The following is a 15,377-nucleotide window of genomic DNA, read 5'->3' on the forward strand; positions in this document are numbered from 1 at the left end:
CGATAAATCTTTGAACGTCCTTTTTAGACTTTAGTACTGGATACTCCAGAATGGCACTGATTTTATCTTGCCGAGGTAACCCTTTTCCTTGGCCCACTTCATAACCGAGGTACGTCACTGTGCCTTGGCCAAAATGACACTTTCTAGCATTTAAGGTAAGATTTGCCCTTTTCAAGATTGCAAACAACTGGCGTAACCTAGCTATGTGGCCAGCCCAATTACTGTCAAAGAGCATGATATCATCTAAATACGCCCGACAATTTGGCACCTTAGCGAGCAGAGAGTTCATGAGTCTCTGGAACGTGGCAGGGGCATTACACAAGCCGAACGGTAACACTTGATACTCAAAAACACCCTCGGGTGTCACAAACGCAGTTAGTTGTTTAGCACGTTCAGTGAGGGGGATTTGATAATACCCCCTCGAGAGGTCAAATTTCGAGACGTACTTGGCATTTCCCAGCTCGTCGATGCAGTCCTCGAGGAGGGGCAGCGGATAGGCATCCACAATGGTCACCTTGTTGAGCTGCCGATAGTCGGTGCATAATCGCCAGGAGCCGTCTGGTTTGGGGACCAAAAGGCAGGGCGAGCACCAAGAGCCCTGGCTCGGCCGGATGAGGCCGTGCTGGAGCAAGAAGTCGACCTCCTTCCGTACGATGGCCTTCTTTTCTGGACTCATCCGATATGGTTGAAGGCGAATGGGAGTGTAGTCCGTCAACTCGACATCATGGCAAATGGCATCAGTCTGGGTCGGGACCTCCCCGAACAGACTGGAGAATTCATCAACCAACGACTGCACCTCTTCACGTTGGGCCATCTGCAAATGGGACAGTCCCTCCACAGCATTCACAGAACTAGAATTATTGAAAATGAGATTAGTTGGGTCCCCAGAACAATCATCCCCTCTCTCACTGGAAATGGAAACATTGGTTAGTGCAATGGGCCTGGGGCCCTGGAACTTCTTCAGTCGGTTTACATGTATGAGCATTACCTGGTTACGTTTGTCAGAGTGCCTCACTTTCTACGTGAGGTCCCCAGTCTTTTCTGTCACAATGTAGGGGCCTTCGTACTTGTGGGACATAGTGTTCCCTAGTCGAGGCTTTAATACCAGGACAGGGTCGCCAGGCTGAAATACCCATAACTTAGATTTAGCATCGTTACGTTCTTTCACCTTTTCTTGGGCCTTGCCAAGATACTTTAATGCAGCCGCCTTGCAGTCCTTGAGTCTCTGGTGGTGTTGCGCAAAGAAAGCCGAACCTTCGGTTAACGTTACGTTCCCTAACAGATTCTCCTGTAACATTTGCAAGGGTCCACGAACTTTATGGTCAAAGACTAACTCAAAAGGAGAACAACCCAGTGAACTTTGTAATCCCTCTCTAGCCGCAAACAAAACATACGGTAAATTCTCATCCCAGAAGGTGTGGGAACTCTCGCACGATGTCTTCAACATCTGCTTCAGAGTTAGATGGAAACGTTCAATTACCCCCTGACTCTGTGGATGGTATGGGCTGGAAACCTTATGAGTTATTCCATGTTCCTTACAAAATTGCTCAAAAATATCAGACTTAAAATTAGTACCATTGTCAGTTTGCACGACCCGAGGCAGTCCAAAAGTGGAAAAAAATTGCAACATACAAGCAACAACAGTTTTTGCTCGGATGTTCCTTACAGCAAAAGCCTCTGGGTAACGAGTAGTGATACACATCATTGTGATTAGGTAAATATTACCAGACTTAGTTCTAGGTAATGGTCCAACACAGTCCATTACCACATGAGAAAATGGTTCCTCTGGCACGACAATAGGTTTTAGAGGAGCTTTAGGTGGAGTCTGGTTTGGTTTCCCAACCAGTTGACAAACAATACACGCATTACAAAATTTTGCCACATCGCTTTTCAGCTTGGGCCAGAAAAAATACTTTAAAATTTTGTGATACGTAATATTTATACCTTGATGTCCCCCCATAGGATCATCATGAGCAGCTGCCAAAACTCTTTCTCTATAGCAGGTCGGCAACATAACCTGGTGGACTACCTCCCACTCATTTGACAAGGGAGCACTCTGTGGTCTCCATTTTCTCATCAAAATCCGATCATTGTAGTAGTACCCAGTTGCTGCGTCTACAATTTCCTCCATAGAGACAGCTGTCTCATGACAATCTGCAAGAGTGGGGTCAGCTTTCTGTAACTCACTCAAGGAGGCATCTAGGCCTTGGTCAGATGCTATTGGCCGAGGCTCAACAGTGTTCTCCACCTCCCCACTACTCTCGGTAGATGGCGGTGGCAGGCTCTCCACAATGTCCTCGGCCACGTCATCGAGTCGGGCCATGAATGTGTCCGTGAGGTCCACTTGGTTTTCACCACTCGGAAAGTTCCTTGTGTCCTCGGGATTTACCACCTTGGCAAGCACAGGGCTGCCCTTACATTTAAGTCCCATAGACCTGGTCACTGCGCATGCAGGGTACACAACATTATCCTCTGCGGCGGGTGGATCCAGGCAAACCTTAGGGGTAAGCAACATAATAGGCAGTCTGGAGTCCCCTACCTTATACCCTGCTAAATCATTACCAACTATTACATCAACATTAGGGAAAGGTAGGTATGAAGTGACTCCGACTGTGCAAACACCCTTGTGGAAATCAGATTCCAGGGTAACCTTATGGAGGGGTACTGCTCGAGTATCACTAGTGACACCCTCGACCAGTACCACCTCTCCAGTGTCGAGAGTGTTGGCACCTTGCAACGCACTTTCTAAAATTAAAGTCTGGATGGCACCGGTGTCTCAGAAGATCACCACGTCCTTCCAGGAAGAACCCTCAGACAAAAGTAGTCTCCCTTTCGATAAGAATGGGGTAAGCAAGTCCAACCACTGTGGGTTGGAGGTCTTACTCCCTAACCCTTCCGAAAGCCTCAAGCCCTGTGTCACAACTAGAGCATTGGGTCTTTTTTCCGGGTACAGTTGCCAACAACGGCTAATAGTGTGGTTTGGACGATTACAGTGACCACAAAAACGTCGGGGAGAAGAGACATTACTAACAGAGTTACCCTTCGGTTCACCCTTATTTGTCATGGGGCTAGACACTTTAACAGGGTTAGTTATGTCTGAAACAGAAGGTGCATTAGGTAAAGGGTTAGAATGAGCTGGTCTGGACTGGCTGTGGGTATAAGTTTTGCTACTCTGTGGGGTATAATTATTTTTATTGGGCCTTTTGCCCGCCAATCGGTAGTTTTCTGCCAACTTGGCCAAATCCCCTATTTTAGAATTTACCTCTACCCTTCCTCTAATGTAATGAGAAACATTCTCTGGCATAATATCTATAAAATGCTCCATTAAAATTAAGTTCCTGAGAGCCTCGTATGTTTCGGCTTTCGCCGAGCGAATCCATCTATCAAACAATCGAATTTGATCATTAACAAATTCAGTGAGCGGTTGGTTGTGAGTAGGCCTAAGGTTGCGATAAACTTGGCGGTGAGCTTCAGGAGTAATTTCATATGCCCGCAAAATACATTCCCTGACTTTATCATATTCAAAACACTCGTCGTCAGGCATGTTTATAAAAATATCTTGTGCTTTACCCCTAAGTCTTCCCTGTAGGATTTTCACCCACTCTTCCTTTGGCCAGTTCATGGACATGGCCAATCTCTGAAAATGGTTGAAAAACCTTTCAGGGTCTGACTCGGAAAATTCAGGCAAATTATGCTTTTTCTCATAATGCCTGGGGTTTGAATCCCCGGCAGGTGGAGGTCCAGTGGCATTCGCTCTAATTCTAGCCTCCTCGGTTTTGAGTCTTTGCTCCTCTAATTTTATTTTTGCTAACTTTATCAGGATGAACCCAACCAGCCAAGCTAGCAACAGGAATAATGCGACTGTCTCCCCCTTAGGGGCTACCAGGGGGAGTACCGACCCTCCCTGCGTCAACAATAACAAACCTTCCCAGCTGATTGAAGCGTCGTCACTGACTCGAGCCTTACAACAGTTATGTAACCATATGGAGCAACTTAAACGAGCTGCCTCCCCATGTACTGACTTTAAGCGTCCCGCTGATAATCCATGGCTCAGATTATTGACTCAAATACATGATGACGAAAAGTCTATAATCCGAGAGCAGTCGGACCTGATAATGAAGCTTCAGAGTGATGCTTTGGCAATGCACAAGGCTAACCAAGATCTGTCTGCCAGAGTCGGCCACCTCGAACATGAATTAAGCTCTCTTCAGATCTCGGTTACTAACTTTAAACCAGCAGAAACCTCTAAGAAGCAAGATGAGATGTTACAAAAGTTAGAGAACCACTTTAACTCCCTACAACAGCAACACACTGCAACCCAAGACGAATCAGACCAACTTAAGCTCCTTGATTCTGTCATCATCTCATCACAGGATTTTCCCCATGAAACTGACAGAGAAGACTGTACTGCCATCGTGATCCAGGAATTGCGTGCTAAGTTGAATTATTCAATCGAAGCAAGAGACATTAAGTCAGCTTATAGAGTGGGTACCAAATCATCTGGTGCAAACAACAGAAGGATACGCGTGAAGTTAGATAGCTGCTCCCGCAAGTCAGACCTTATCACTGCTGCAGTCGCTATGAAATCCAAGATTTATGTGAACGAATGTCTTACCAGATTCAGACAAAATCTCTTATTTAAACTACGTGGAATTCGTAATAGATCCACTGCTATTAAACATTGTTTTGTGCGCGATGGTAAAATAATTGCTAGGAAGACTGACTCTGGAAAAACTTATGTCCTAACCACTGAAGCACACCTCACTTCTTTCCTGGATGACTGTGGGATATCAGCTGACTAACCAGAACATAATTTGTAGTCTCACATACAACCAAAGTGTACTTAAGCTCTGCCTTTCCTTTCCAAAGGTGTTTATTTTTATTTTTATTTTAATTTTTACTTTATTTTTTGTTTGTCATCTTTGCCTGTTTTATACTCTTAATTATTTGTTCTTAGTTAATCCCCTTGTCACTAAACCTAGGGCTTTTTATTACCCTGTTAATTAACCATTACTAAGCTAATTATCTTCAAGATCATTTTTTTTTATGATTATTATTTTTCTTATTTTTTATTTTACATATGATTATTATTTTTCTTATTATTTTTTATTTTACATTTATATTGTCAGTCTCTACTGATTTTTTGTGTTTTATTTTATGTAACTTCTGTGTCCTCCCTGGCTATCTATTGGATCTTTATTTTACTTCTAAACTGTTACTATTTTATTGTATCTGCTCTTATTCTTGTGTTTTGCTTTATCGTGTATCTTGTATCGTGATCCCTCTGCATCTCTATGCACACTGATATTGATCCTGATCAAAATCTTCTGTCTCATATCTATACCAACCAGCACATTGATCATCATTATTGCAAGTATTTCACAGCACACCAGGCTAAAAACAAACTCCAAAATAGCACCTATCTATCAGTTTATAACCAAAATGTTAGATCACTTGGTAAACATTTTGACGATTTAAATGCACTACTCACAGCACTAGGTACTAACCTATCGTTCATTATTTTAACAGAAACTTGGCTAAATAAAGACTATACCCAACTCTACAACTTAGCTGGTTATAAAGCCATTCATAACTGTAGGCCTAATAAAAAAGGTGGTGGCACAGCTATATATTACCGAGATACATTTATCTGCAACAGTGTTATTAGTGACAGAGATGACTACTGTGAATATACTTTTGCTCAGTTTACAATTAAATCCCTTAAATCCTCTTTGACTATTGGAGCCATCTATAGATTTCCTAATACTAACATAGCTTCTTTCTCAGACAACCTAAGGAATCTTATTATAAACAACAATCTCAACAAAAACCACATCATTCTGGGAGGAGACTTTAATATTGACCTGGGTCAACAAAATTGCTCTCAAGTTGACTATTTCCTTAACAGCATGAACTCCTGTATGCTAATCCCCACTATCACCAAACCTACCCGAGTCACTCAAACATCAGCCACTACCTTGGACCACATATGGACAAACATAACAGCTCCCCTTGTATCTGGTATAATCTACAACAGAACAACTGACCACTATCCTACCTTTCTCATAGCGAACATGGACATAACACCACCAAAAAGCAAGAAACTTTCATTTAGGCTACACAGTGAATCAGCTTTAGACAATCTTACAGAGGCACTTCACAATATTAACTGGGATTCTGAATTCAATAATACCCATGATATAAATTCATTAGCTAACCTCTTCCTCTCCAAAACTCTAAGCCTCTACAACCTTCATTGTCCCCTTCTTACAAAGCAAGTAACTGACAAAAGATTAAACAATCCATGGCTCACAAGTGGCATTCTCAACTCAATCAACAAGAAACATGAATATGAAAAGAAAGTTAGGATTGGCCTAGTTTCAAAGGAAGTAGCTAAAAGGTACTCATCAATGCTTACCAGTATCATAAGAAAGGCAAAACTTGCATATTATGTGAATAGATTCAATGAAGCAAAAGGCAACATGAAAAACACTTGGAAAACTATCTCTAGTATCCTAGGAACTAAACAACACTCACATAACCAAATAAAACTCTACAAGGATGGGGATATACCGTCAACTGATTTAGAAATGGCAAATGAATTTAATAGTTTCTTTTCATCGGTTGGTGCTAATCTTGCCAGTAAAATCCCACTGACTCAGACACATATTAACACATATCTCTCAGGCAGCTATCCAAACTCTCTTCTCCTTTCACCAATCAGCCCGGCAGATGTTGTGTCCATCATACACTCTCTAAAAACCAAGGCAGGGAACACCAGTGAAATTCCGTCCATTGTGTACAAGAGAGCCTCCCATGCCCTTGCCCCACCCATAGCACTACTGTTCAACAAATCTATAGAGTGTCACACCTTCCCTGATATCCTCAAAAAAGCAAGAGTAACGCCAGTCCATAAAGGAGGCAATCCGGCGGACATAAACAATTATAGACCAATATCAAATCTACCCATTCTATCAAAAATATTTGAAAAAATTATTTACAAACAGCTCTATTCCTACCTCGTAAAATTCGACATACTCAGCCCCTGCCAGTTTGGCTTCCGGTCCCAAAAGAGCACCAACGATGCAATCATTAGTCTCCTTGACGTTATCTACTCAGCCCTTGACAAAAATGAGTTTCCGATTGGACTCTTCATTGACCTAAGAAAAGCCTTTGATACTGTTAATCACATCGTACCTTCTTGTACCTTCGGCATATCATGCAATTCTTTAAGATTGATTTGACTGACTGTCTTCCCTGAGGAACCCAGTACTGTTGTCTGATTTGTGTGAGTGTGTCTAACACTCCTCCATGTTTGATGATTTGTTGATGTGTATGTAACACAATCAACCTTGTGATCCAATGATTTTTTGGTAAAAGCCATGGATGCACGGTATCTAGATTGATATCTGCGTGTTTAAGTCTCCCTCCACAACGCAGAATGTTGTGATTTTCTTGGTCTATCCACAGACCGAGATTGTGTTTTAACTTATGCGGAAGATTTTCATAGTTATTCCCATAAGTTTCTCTCTGGGCTTGTCTTACCCAATAGATAAGTGCATCAGGAAAAGTGTATTTTATACCTTTTTTCCTGAGATAATGAAACACGTTCTGTGTTACATTGATTAATTTGATGAGCGAGGAGTAACGAGTACAATCCAAGACTGATATTTGAGCTTGCTGCCTGGTGGTAGTTATGGTTTGTGTCGTAATGACGTGTGGCTTTTGTTCAGGCCAACTACCATTCACTAACCATCGAGGCCCATGAAACCAAATATCTGCCTTTGCAAACTGTTTAAATGTCATACCTCTTGATAAGAGATCAGCTGGATTATCCTTTGTTGGTACATGCAACAATTGAAAGCCTGCGGAAATTTCTTTAATTTCCGAGACGCGATTTTTTACATATGGAGTTGGACGGTTGTCGTTTCGTACCCATTGTAAGACTGCTTCATTGTCAGACCATATAATGACATCTTTGATGTTCATGGTAGACAAGACTTGTTTGATATGCACTGCTAAGCGTGTGCCAGTTAACAGTGCTGTTAGTTCCATCTGAGGCAAAGTCCTCTTTTTTAATGGAGCGACTCTGGCCTTAGAGGTGATAAGATATGATTGATTAGAAGTCACTAAGTAAGCACAAGCTCCAAAAGCTTTGGCTGACGAGTCTGCGAATACATGTAGTGATACTTCTTCATTTTCCTCGACTATGTGTCTCGGAAAGATTATCTTTTCAACTAAAGTTTGTTCTTGAGCCACTTCCATCCAAGCTTTTTGTAACTGGATTGGTAGTGGATCATCCCAACCAACCTTAGCTTTCCATGCTTCTTGCACCAATAAACGCCACTTGATTGTCAAAGGATTTAGTAGACCCAGTGGGTCGAATACTTTGCTAACTTGTGAAAGCAAATCCCTTTTTGTAGTGATGTTGTAATTTACTGGCACGGATTTGATCGATATTGTGTCCGAGATTAAATCCCAATCCATACCTAACACCTTTTGTGATTCTGGTACGTGATATTCAGGGTAATCTCTTGCTATTTGATTGTTCAATGTTGCATTATTAGAGGCCCAAGATTGTAGTGGCATGTTGGCACCTTGTAGCTCCTTGTTGGCCTCTTGATATAATTGTAACAGTTCAGTAGTACTGTTAACTGTCCCTTGAAAATTATCTACATATAGATTTTGACTGATTTCAGTCTTACAGGGACTTGATGATTTCTTCAGATGAGTATCTAGAGTTGCTTGCAATAGAAATGGACTGCTTGTCGCGCCAAAAAGAACTGATGAGAATCTGAAAGTCACTACAGGACTATTGACATCTTCTGGGTTTTCTACCCATAGAAACTTAGTGAAGTCTCTATCTTCTTCCTGTAAGCCAACTCTGAGAAAGGCCTTACTTATATCTGCTGAATACGCATATTTGTTAAGTCTAAACTTCAACAGTATGTCATACAATTTCTGAGTTAGACTTGGACCTGTTTGCAAACAATCATTTAGACTGATTCCTTGGGGTCCAGATTTAGAGCTACAATTAAAAACTATCCGTAAAGGAGTTGTTTTTGATTCTCTCATTACAGCCATGTGTGGTAAAAAATGGCCTATTTGCTTATTGTCATGTTTCACGACTTCGATGAATTTATTCTTTAATTGTTGAGCAATAATCTCATGATAGAGTTTTAAATGCTCAGGCCTTTTTCTTAGCTTTGCTAGTTGAGATTTAAATTGACTGTAAGCCATGTGATAATTGGTAGGTAAGGTTTTATGATTGATTTTCCATGGTAGCCTTACCCAGTACTGTCCATCATGGTACTGTACAGTTTCTAAGTACTGATTGTATGCACAGACATCATCAGGACTTGGTTGTTCAGGAATTATTCCTATGGCATCAAGTTCCCACAATTGATGTACAGATTCCAATCCATCATCAATCATGTGGGGGATTTTAAGTGGTGACTGTTCTTTGCCTAGTCATGCCACTATTACAGTTTCTGTATGATGTGATTTTTCAGGAGTTGAAGGTTCAAGATCTAGTATAGGTCCTGTCATCAATATGCCTCCTGCTGATTTGAGTATATTCATACCCATAGATTCTTCTGATCCCAGAATGAATCGATGATAGTAGTCAGCTCCAATCAGGATTCCGATATCTCCTATGTAGTCAGAATCGAGTAGAGGATCTGCTAATTGTATTCCTTTTTCTTTTAGGAATTTAGTTGTGGCTGTCAGACCAGTCACTTCCATTTCAGTAGGAATTTTATCAACTACTATGGCTTCTACTGTCCTTTGGGATGTACCTAGACAGACATTGAGTTTTACTACTGGAAAGGTTCTACGACCAGAATTAATAAAAAACCCTGATATGGAGGTAGATACTTGCTTTGAAGATTTAAGTTGTAAATCTTCTGCCATCTTTTTACTGATAAAGGTTTTCTGTGACCCTTGATCAAAAAAGCCTCTAGTTGGAATACAAATTCCTTGATTGCATAGTTCTAGCTGTGCAGTAGGCAATATGGCTGCTGTAACAATTTCTGTATCCAAGTCGTTGACATTGCTCATTACTGTACAGAATTGTACGGCTGTTGTGGTATTATCATCTTTGGGCTTTGCCTGAGATGCAGGTTGATTATTGGAAGTCTGTGATCTGGATTGAGTGTTAATATCACTACAGAGTGCTGTGTGATGTACACTTTTATGACAATATTGGCAGTTCTGCAATTGAGTGATACACTCACTTGTATCGTGCTTCCGTAGACAACGGATGCACCTGTTCAGAGATTTCAGTCGATCGATTCGACTGGCACAGCCTACATAAACTGTGCATTGATAAATGGTATGTGCTTCTTGACAGAATAAACATTTTGGGGCACTTGTAGCTCCTTTTGTCTTATCTGTCTTAGGAGCTTGGTTTCCTACAGTTCTGTTAACTGTGGGGGATATAGCATAAGAGCCAACATTATTCTGTTTCCATTGTGCAGAAGAGGAGTTTTGTTGCCTTGATTTTTGACTGCCATTCTGGACATTTTTGCTTTTGTCCGTGGATTCACCTTTCGGGATTTTTTCTTGAGATCTAAGTTTTCCTCGGCTTCGTAATCTTTGTACGTAAGCTCGAAGTCCATCAATGATTTGGCTTTGTGATAAGATGTTGGTGTTATAATGAGTGCATAGGCTGTCTATGACCTCATTTGGAAGTTTCCTTTGAATGATTAACTTTATAAGCCACTCTGCATCACCTACAGGTACTTTTGTACTGAGGGCTTTGATGATTGATTCTATAGACAATCAAAATGATTGTAGTGACTCATAACTTTTATTTGGAGAGGGTAAATCCAATAATTTGTATGAGAGACGTGCAATTGCAGTCTCCTTATCACTGTAGTTATCTTGTAACAACTGTAAGGCATGGTCGTAATCATCATCCGTTAATGACAAATTAGCAATGACCTGCCTTGCCTCTCCCCGTAACTGGCCTTGCAAATATTGAAACTTTGTCGCCTTTTTGAGAGAGGTCTTGGAGTTTATTATAGAATCAAAGTGTCTCCAGAAGGTATCCCAATCGTCTTCATCCTTGCCCTCAAAATATGGTAATTGTACCTTTGGGAGCTCTGCGGCTATATGTGTGATAGTTGCATTGCTCTGTTGAGTGGATGAGCTCACATTGGATTGGGTTCCTGCTTGAGATATTTGTTTGATTAAAGGATCAAGTTGATCTTGGATTTTATCTTCATACATTGTCACTTCAACGACAATTTCCTGAAGTTCCCTTCGGGTTAAATCTGCATTAGCCATTTCTGTTAGATAAATCTCTGCATGGCGTTTGATTTGTTCATACTTATCCACAGCTGCTTTTACTCTGGTATTCAGAATTATTAAATCAGGAGATGGTTGTCTAGCCAACTTTTGACATTTGTCAATCAGTTGAGTTAGGTGATCTTGCAGACCATTAAGTGTCCTCCTATTTCCTGTTTCAGCTGCTGGTGGAATACTGTTAGCCATTTTGACCTTTTCCGAGTTTTGGAGATTCCAAGATTTTTCTCTTTTTTCTGATAAATATGTATGATGTTAATGTATTTTGATAAATGAGCTTTCCTGTCTACTTAGGTAATGATTCCAAAGATCATCCTTCATTTCCTCCCTGGAATCTGGTTGTAGCAGGTGTTCAATTATCAAAAGTACTGTAATAATTTGATTTGTGACCCGAATGCACGAATGCACCAAGTTGGTAAATCCTGTAATAATTTTTTAAAAATAGTAAATGGCACTATTTTTGCAAAGTTATTACAAAATCTGTTACCATAATAATTGATTGATAAAATACAGTAGAATGCCTACTGGTTTTACCTGTTATAGGGTTTGTACAGTTGATTATGGTTAGATTGTAAAGAATGCTCTTACAGTGATGATAACACTTTTTTAAAGAATATTATGTAATGAGCAGCTCTGAAAATCAGTAGATTAGAGATAATGCTAGATAATACACTTAAATATGCATGTAATGTTACCACAAGTGAGGTAGGTAATGGTATTTTATGATTAAGATGCAGTTGTGTCTTTGACACTGATATAATTAAGTACTGTGGTTTCTTAACACTGAACAGTATCAGTATGCTATGAATGCTCACTAGTTATTGGATATGGTGGCTTAAGCCACTGCAAACTTTTGTTTGCTTAGATATATAGCTATGATAAATATTGGCTGATAGCTAGGTTAGGCTAGAATATGTAAGAATTATTCCAATGCAAAATCAAGAAGTTTCTTATGTATTTGGCATTGAAATGGATCATAAATATCTAGGTACAAAGGACCAATTAATATCCGGTTCGAAGGACCAATAATGTGGGAAAAACCTGCTGGGATTGATATAAGAGGAGACTACCAGGGACTTGTACTGAACTAAATTAAAAATTTACTGTCTGCAAATTAATTCAACTAAAATCTCTAGCTAGGGTTGTAAATCCTAGATCCTCTTTTCCTAATGACAGACTGTGGGCTGTAAGGGACAGGTGGGGTGAATGACTTAGTTGATAGAAGTTCCAATCCACCTGTAGACAGGGATCTCACATCAGCTTGTATTTTATACAAGGATAAGATTTAATAAATTCAGTTATATGACTGAACACTGGCTCTGTTTAAATCAGGGATTTAAACATACATAGTCTAACCTAGCACCATAACTTACAGCCAATAGATTCTTATACTATAAACAACAAATTAAATTGTAAAAGTATAATAAATGACCTTAAATGTAGTCTAAATACTGTTAAGTAACTACTAGAAATTATATTCAATTAAATGAACTTATATGATAACTTAAAAATAACTAAGCAAGCAATTGATAACTTAATTTATATATTCAAATATATATGCAGACATATTCAATTTATACAGTTAGCTTGACTGAATCTTTTCCAACACTGTGGAGACTTGTGAGGTTTTTACTTATTGAGGCTGAATTCTTTTCTGACAGAATGGACACTCACGAGTCTAGTGCTGGATAATATTCACAGCTACACTACAATTTTAATAAACGTACCGATGAATGAGGCTTTGCCTCGCTTTATTACCGACAGACAGATTTATAGAATATTAAAGTTATACAAGCATACAATTGGCCAACTAATACGCTACTGTAATAAACTTCAATATACTTATCTGAAGCCGGGTGCCTGTCTGACAAGTTTGCCAGACTGATTAACTCTCTCTTGTTGAGTATGGGCACGATATTTTGCTACAGCGTTGCTGTTTGATGATCTGGTAGCGATGCTACGTGATTATCCCTGCAGTTGCAGAAGAATGATTGGTTGATAAAAGTTTATGAATGAAGGTGGAGGAAACCGTGTCACTGATCTCCACTATACACTCTATTTTATATAAATGTTCTAGGATTTTCCTTGTAGATATTGTCCAGGTACTCCCCCAGTTCTAGAGAGTATTCACTGGTGATAACGATGTTAGATAAGGTGTCCTTGAGCTGGTAATGTTCGCTAAGGATCTGTCACACTTGTTCACTCAGTTGTTGTTGTTGTGTTGATTTAGGGGCGACGACGATCATGGGATCGGATGCGCCCCGGCTGCCCGATACCGGGAAATAGCGAAGGGATGGGGTCCCTATAGTCTCTTCAGGCCATAGACCCTACAATCTCCTCAGGCGACAAATTTTACAGTCTCTTCAGGCCGCGGACATGACGGATGAAGCGGAAGGTATGGCGAAGGATGTCATGACGGACGTCTTCATCTCTCGCACCTGCCCCGTCAAGGAGAACGGGAACTGTGAGGCGGGGAATATTCAGCCTACGAACGGAACTCTGTAGTCTGACGCGAGCGCTATGAAATCGAGGGCAGTGAAGTAGAAGGTGCTCCACTGTATCCTCCTGGGTCGGACACCACTGGCAATATGGGGAATCTACCAGCCGTAGACGATGGAGATGTGTGGCCAGGCAAGTGTGCCCAATCCGGAGACGAGTGATGGCAGTGTCGAGGAGTCGAGAATGATGACGAGTCCATGGACGCGGGGAGGAATCCTCCCGTAGACCCGCCAAAGAGGAGGACCTGAGTGCTGGCTCCATCATTGCCTCCCAACTCACGAGGCAAGCCGCCCGGAGTTGCGGGAGAATTTCGGAAAGGTCTAGAGGCACATTTGTAGAGTCATGGAGAGCATGCACCATCCCTGCTGCTGCGTCGGCTACCTCATTGCCTTTAATACCGACATGTGACGGAACCCATTGGAGATAGATGGACCAACCTGGAGTAACAGAGTATGACAGCAGTTCTCCACGGATCTGTGACACAGTATGACGATGGACTCGTGGACGCCGAGATGATATCAGATGTAGGGCTGTGATTGAGTCCACGTAGAAAACCACTGCAGAGGGCCCTGAAACTTGTCGAAGGAGTCGTAAGGCTAGTAAGATTGCAAACAATTCCCCGGCCAGGCACGAATGAGCAGGGGAGAGTTTCCACGTCTGACAGAAAGAAAAAGGAGCATAGTATGCTGCCGCAGATGTAGATGGTGGCTGATCTTTGCGGGACCCATCCGTGTAAACCTCTAAGTATCCAGAGTATAAGGAGGCTCGTAGGTCTGCAAAAATTAAAGGGGCCAAACCCTCTAAATCTCTCTTCCGACGAGGAGGCTTGGAAAAGTCGACAGAAACTCGAATGATCTCTTCTGCCCACGGAGGCACCGGTGAGATGATCGGGCCGGGGGTGAGTATAGGGACGGGAAGGGAAAACTGTGAATATGCATCCAAGGCCCGGACGACGAAAGGCAATTGACGGCGTCTGGAGTGTCCAGCCGGCACATTCCACCAGTTAGCCTCGAGCTGGAGGCGAGTAAGTGGATGGGTAGCAGGGAGACGCACTATCCGTTGAAGTTGGCGGCAGTGGGCGAGAAGACGTTGAAAGCTCAGGGGCCATAGCCCCGACTCGGCATGAAGAGAAAGAACTGGCGAGGAGGGCATAGCTCCTAACGCTGAGCGAAGGGCACCATTTTGAATGGGATCCAGCCTTGCCAAGACAGATGCTGCTGCTGAGCCATAGACTTCACTCGCATACATGATCTTGCTACGAATGAAGGCCTTGTAGAGAGCTAGGAGCGACTCCCGTGAAGCCCCCCAAGCCGCACCAGAGACCCGTTTCATGATGTTCACGCGACGAAGGCATGAGGCCCGAAGGTAGTCGACATGGTGCCTCCACGTCAGCCGAGGGCTATCTAGAACGACCCCCAGCCACCTGTGTTCGGTAGCGATCGGGAGACGACAGCCCCCGAGGGTCACCACTGGCTGGTCTGGTAAGCGGGTCCAGGTGAAGCTCATGACGCAACTTTTCACAGGGTTAATGGAGAGCCCCTTCCCCAGCACAATTGCTGAGAACACAGTCA

The sequence above is a fragment of the Procambarus clarkii genome, chromosome 53, assembly GCF_040958095.1.
Source record: "Procambarus clarkii isolate CNS0578487 chromosome 53, FALCON_Pclarkii_2.0, whole genome shotgun sequence".
Classification (NCBI taxonomy): domain Eukaryota; kingdom Metazoa; phylum Arthropoda; class Malacostraca; order Decapoda; family Cambaridae; genus Procambarus; species Procambarus clarkii.